The following is a 6,785-nucleotide window of genomic DNA, read 5'->3' as shown; positions in this document are numbered from 1 at the left end:
TAGACTAAGGATGGGGGTTGGGTGGCTCTGCAAAAGATATATTAAGTTGTTATTACCAGAAGAAGGAGGAATGGGTACTGTTTAGGCAGAAAGGATCTATGTCCACTACAATGCTATTCACTGGCAAAATATGGTGTCTTGGACTGTAGCAAGGACACTGGATTCCACTGCCACCTAGCTAAGGAACTTCACACAAATCCCTTAACTCTCTCGTTTGTAATAACATCTAACATTTATGTGTGGCCCCATTGACTTGTCACAATAACCCAATACTGTAAATACTTTCATTACCCTGTACTTTCACTTTAGAATTCAGAGAAGTACGAACAAATCACTTCTCCAAGGGATCCCCAAGGCCACACAACTGGAAAGTGGCTGAGTCAGCATTTGAACTAAGCTGAGCTGACTCCTGAGCCTGCATTCTTAACCACTTAGCATTTATCATAAAGGGACATTTCAGGGTTTTCCATTCTATTATTAACTATTCTCCCCTTCTCCTTCTTCTTTTCTAAACACAGGATACTGAGGTAAAAATGGAAAAACCAGGACATTGTCTTTTCTAGTCTCATTATTGTACAGATAATATGGCAGTAGAGCTAAGTGGAGGAATTTATGTAGATCTGGCCTCCTTGATTTCTTGAGTTCTTATCTTGATGGATGCTCTATGAATCCGTTCACAGGGAAACTGTTGCTTTGTGATTTCCAAATGGATTTTCAGTCTGTCTTTTATAATAGCCAGTCCGCCAAGGTCTTTACTCATTGTCAGTTTTGTTGCAGAAATGTAATGATTTCCTAACACAATTGCACACTTACTTAATGAAAACTGAATAGTTGAATATGACTATGAAGAAGATAGTCTTCTGCCCAAACACCACTTTCTTTTCATTGTTTCCTGTAATGAATTATTGAGCAAACATCACGCTGACTTAAATATTCTCCTGCTTTAAGATGTTTCTATCCAAAATCTACATCTGGAACTGTGCTTTGTCACTAGATGACTTAAGGTAAAAGCAGTCTATAAATTAGTAACTTACATCAAAGTGAAAAGTAGCTGCTTCATGTTGAATAATGAATAAGGTGAAGGCTTTTCAGGTTGACATTCACAGTTAGATAAATAAAAATAGTCATGTAATATGGAAAGCTAACTTACATTCAATGGCTCAATAATATGAAAGAGTAAGCTATGTATGGCCTTTGGTATAAAAATGTCAATATTCAATGTATATTATATTCACTTTTTAAAAACTCTTCCAGCAAAAGAATACTTTAACTTTTTGGTGTCTTGAAGAAATATTCAAGTTGGAGACTGCTCTGGTGGAGGGGTGTGTGTTCCAAATTGTCCTCTTCTTATTTGAGATTTTTTTGCCATTCAAACTTCTCAGCAACATACCATATTAAGATTTTTGAAGAGGTTACAACTGGTAACATGATTCTAATTAACTGTATGATATGACTGGTCAGTACCAAGAATTTAGCAATTGTACATGATAATGTTCACCCACCTAGTTCCCTTCCTCAAAATCGGAATGGTATATGTAATAACAACTACAAATACAGCAATAGCAACAACAGCTACTTATGTAGCATTTTCATTGGGCCAGGCTCCATGCTAAGCATTTTACTTACATTTAGTCATGTAATTCTAACAGCTATACCTAACTATATCTTTTCTTTTTAACAGTAAGAATCAGAAAAGTTAAGTAAAATTCCTCAAATTGCACAGCTACTATATGGTAGAGTCAGGATTTAGACATTCTCAAAGTCTTATTCTGAGGCCAACATCTTTCTCTTAAGTTCTGATAAATTTGAATTCTAAACACCAAAATGTTTAAAGTATCCCCTTGCTCCTCTGTTAAGAGCTTACAAGTTTCTGAATAAAGAAGAATTTCTCTTTCATCGCTTCCCAAGAACTGGATCTAAAAACTGTTTTGTAGAAATAATCTTGAGGGTGATAAAGGTGACCATACATGGGGGCCCACACAGATCATATGTTATATTGAAACTGAGCTTGGATCACTGGCAAGTTTTGCTCTTTGAGCCATTGGCATTGACTTTTTTAGCACAAAACACCACATGTATTATGCTGTCATCAGAGCCATCCTCGGTGATAATTACAACATGCCAGCAATGAAAACACCCAGGCCTGGATCCCGTAGCCTACTTCTGAAAGGAACTGGATGGCTTTACAATTATCACTCAGACTGGCAGGGAGAAAAGGAGGGTGGGAGACCAGCAGGAGAAGAAATCCTTTCAATCTGGATGAACAGATCAGCTGCCTGGGACACCATGCTGTTCTGGCCAAGCCAGGGTTCCTGTGACATCATGCCCCACTCTCATAGTGTCAGCAGAATTCCTGCAGGACAGCGGCTGCTGCTGCCTACAAATGATTATCTCTGCTCACTCCACTTGGGAATGCATGCTGCTTCTTCCTTCCTTCTTTTCTGTGAGGCTGCTCATGTCCTTTCTGCTTGCCCAAGGTGCTGAGTTCAGTGAGGATAAGGATGCTGGGAGAATATGTTTTCATGATAGCTAGGGCGCAGCGCAGGCAAGGTGGCCCAGAACTGGCCATCTCCAGAGCTTCTCTGTCAGGTGCCACAGATGGGTTCTAGGTGAGCAAAGGTACAGGTCTCTTTCTCACTCAAGCCAAGTGGGAAGAGACACTGGGAGGCCAGAGCCCAAGTAGCTTCCTCCATTATTCCAGGGTACATTCATGTTGTTGTTGTTGTTGTTGTTGTGATTATGATTATTATTATTTCCTATCAATGCCAGATGTGAAAGAGTCTGGGAAGTGCAGATAATATGATTGGGAAAGACTCAGATGTTATTTCATTTATCATTAATAACAAGGTTAAAGTACAAAGAACTCAAGGACAGCTAAATTCTTATTTCCTGGAAAATATGTCAGATATCTAAATTCTGCCTCCTAATTATGCATTTTGTGATCTACGATAAGACTGTAATAACTATGTCCAAATAACCAGAAACCAAAATGTCCAGGTTTTCAGGTGTCCAGGCTTTCATGGTTCAAAGTGAAGCTCCTTAACACTAGAGTCCTGTGGGATTGTGAAGGTCCTCTGCATCTCTGCAGGCTGAAGTGTTCCTTGTCATTATTGGGTATTTGATTGTGGCCTAATTCATCATGAAATTGCAATCCATTTTGATTGCAATTTCATAAATCATAAATCATCATTTATGATGTGCCATTAGAATGTTTTATAGTTTTATCATGATATATTTAGCCCTTCAGAGGTACTTTGAGTGAGACTAAGCCAATTTACTAAATTCTCAAAGAGAACAATGATTGTGTCTTGGTTATGAAATTGTAACCATAGCACCCAGATTTCCTAACTTTGTTTCTTTGTCAATCAGGTTGATGGAAAGACTGTCTCGGTCTTCTACTTAACAGGTTTTTTTTTTCTTCTTAAAATTAAGTGTGACACATTTAAAGATGCTATATTTTTAAGAATGATACATAAGGAGAAAGATTTAGAAAAATCAAGTCTTATCCTTTCTACTCATCCTTAACTTCTATCCATTTGGGCTCAAGTCAGTTCACGTCTCTAGACCAACAGTGGATTGTTTCTTTCTTTCACCTTCAAACAGATCATTCCTTGGAATTTGTCCATAAACTTCTAGGACTCCAGACTAATTTGGCATCAAAAATTTCTGAGTTGGTTTTTCCAAACAACAAAGCAACCCACCACCATATGCATTTGTATATATATATATATATAATTTATTTTTTATTGGTGTTCAATTTACCAACATACAGAATAACACCCAGTGCTCATCCCGTCAAGTGCCCCCCTCAGTGCCCGTCACCCATTCGCCCCCACCCCTCGCCCTCCTCCCCTTCCACCACCCCTAGTTCGTTTCCCAGAGTTAGGAGTCTTTGTTCTGTCTCCCTTTCTGATATTTCCCACACATTTCTTCTCCCTTCCCTTATATTCCCTTTCACTATTATTTATATTCCCCAAATGAATAAGAACATATAATGTTTGTCCTTCTCTGATTGACTTACTTCACTCAGCATAATACCCTCCAGTTCCATCCACGTTGAAGCAAATGGTGGGTATTTGTCATTTCTAATGGCTGAGGAATATTCCATTGTATACATAAACCACATCTTCTTTATCCATTCATCTTTCGATGGACACCGAGGCTCCTTCCACAGTTTGGCTATTGTGGACATTGCTGCTATAAACATCGGGGTGCAGGTGTCCAGGCATTTCATTGCATCTGTATCTTTGGGGTAAATCCCCAACAGTACAATTGCTGGGTCATAGGGCAGGTCTATTAAGGCATTCAAATTGGCAAAGAAGAAGTCAAACTCTCCCTCTTCGCCGATGACATGATACTCTACATAGAAAACCCAAAAGCCTCCACCCCAAGATTGCTAGAACTCATACAGCAATTTGGTAGCATGGCAGGATACAAAATCAATGCCCAGAAATCAGTGGCATTTCTATACACTAACAATGAGACTGAAGAAAGAGAAATTAAGGAGTCAATCCCATTTATAATTGCACCCAAAAGCATAAGATACCTAGGAATAAACCTCACCAAAGAGGTAAAGGATCTATACCCTAAAGACTATAGAACACTTCTGAAAGAAATTGAGGAAGACACAAAGAGATGGAAAAATATTCCATGCTCATGGATTGGCAGAATTAATATTGTGAAAATGTCAATGTTACCCAGGGCAATTGACACATTTAATGCAATCCCTATCAAAATACCATGGACTTTCTTCAGAGAGTTGGAACAAATTATTTTAAGATTTGTGCGGAATCAGAAAAGACCCCGAATAGCCAGGGGAATTTAAAAAAGAAAACCATATCTGGGGGCATCACAATGCCAGATTTCAGGTTGTATTACAAAGCTGTGGTCATCGAGACAGTGTGGTACTGGCACAAAAACAGACACATAGATCAATGGAACAGAATAGAGAACCCATAAGTGGACCCTGAACTTTACGGTCAACTAATATTCGATAAAGGAGGAAAGACTATCCACTGGAAGAAAGACAGTCTCTTCAATAAATGGTGCTGGGAAAATTGGACATCCACATGCAGAAGAATGAAACTAGACCACTCTCTTGCACCATACATAAAGATAAACTCAAACTCAAAATGGATGAAAGATCTAAATGTGAGACAAGATTCCATCAAAATGCTAGAGGAGAACACAGGCAACACCCTTTTTGAACTCGGCCACAGTAACTTCTTGCAAGATACATCCATGAAGGCAAAAGACACAAAAGCAAAAATGAACTATTGGGACTTCACCATATGTATTTGACTGCTGGTCCTAAATCAACACTCTTGCCATTCCCTTGGCTTCTACCCTCCTTTTTTTTAAACTTAACTATAAGTGTCATGACAGACTATCCTGTTAGAATGCTCTGTATATGTACTATACTCTGATATTATCTTTTTTGATTAAGGTTTCTTCTGCTCAATTTTCAAATCCAATTTCTTCACCTAGTCTTTCTTTCTGCATTCAGGAATCTAGTTTTTAAGTTATGTTTACTGGTAATTCCTATATGATCGTGTCCTAAGCAACCAACATCTTGCCTGTGACAAAACACTAGGCTAACAAAATCCTCAGCTACAGTAGAGGCTGTTTCCTGAAAGTGCTAGTAGTTTTGTTTTTTGGTTTTTGGTTTTTTTTTTTTTTTTTTTTTTTTAGTGCTAGTGTTTTAAAAAAAATTCCCCATTAAGGATTTTAAAACATCTCGCACATGTAGCTGTTCAGTAAATATTAATTCACATATATGCAATTTATTTGACATTTCCTTTGCTGTTAACCGGTAAAAATTTATTAAACTGCAACAGCCTGCACAGAAGTCTAGGGGGAAAAGACAAAGTATAAAATATTGCCTTTGCCTTATTTGAGCTGGCAATGAGTTGAGATTAAAAACCAATACTTGGCCAACAATAACGACTACAGGACAGTTTGTGCTCAGTTATTTAAATTGTGGCAAAGACTGTACAAAGAATATGGAAGCATGGTGGGTTTCTTAAGATGTGGGGGAGTCAAGTGTGGCCTTCTAAAGGCAGTTAGATGGGCCTGGGAGAATCTCAAAAAATGAATGGATAAAGAACAAGAGCACACATACAAAACACCCCAGATCTTAACCATGTGCAAGCCATTTGAACTAAGTTAGTTTAATTCAACTAAAAAGAAAGAGACATGATTACTTAATTAGGAAGGACTTTGAAAAAAAAAAAAGAAAAAAAAAAAGGAAGGACTTTGAGGGCAGCCCTGGTGACCTAGCGGTTTAGCACCACCTTCAGCCCAGGGCATGATCCTGGAGACCCAGGATCGAGTCCCGTGTCTGGCTCCCCACATGGAGCCTGCCTCTCCCTCTGCCTGTGTCTCTGCCTCTCTCTCTCTCTCCCTGTGTGTGTCTCTTATGAATAAATAGATAAAATTTTAAGATAAAAAAAAAGGAAAGGCTTTGAAAGTCTGACTACTGTAACTTCTCATCTCATACTATGTCACTTCTTTGCTCGTCCAGGAAAATAGAGATTGGAGCTCCTTTTAAAGACCTGCAGGTAGGAATGCCTGGGTGGCTCAGCTGTTGAGCGACTGCCTTCAGCTCAGGGTGTGATCCCCAGTCCAGGCATCAGGCTCCCTATAGGGGCCTGCTTCTCCTTCTGCCTGTCTTTACCTCTCTTTCTGTGTCTCTCATGAATAAATAAATAAAATCTTCAAAAAAAAAAAAAAAAAAAAAGACCTGCAGGCAGATTTCACAACCTTCTTAGGTAACTGGGCCTGTT

The sequence above is a fragment of the Canis lupus genome, chromosome 30, assembly GCF_011100685.1.
Source record: "Canis lupus familiaris isolate Mischka breed German Shepherd chromosome 30, alternate assembly UU_Cfam_GSD_1.0, whole genome shotgun sequence".
Lineage (NCBI taxonomy): Eukaryota > Metazoa > Chordata > Mammalia > Carnivora > Canidae > Canis > Canis lupus.
Note: the sequence above shows the minus strand (reverse complement) of the source record.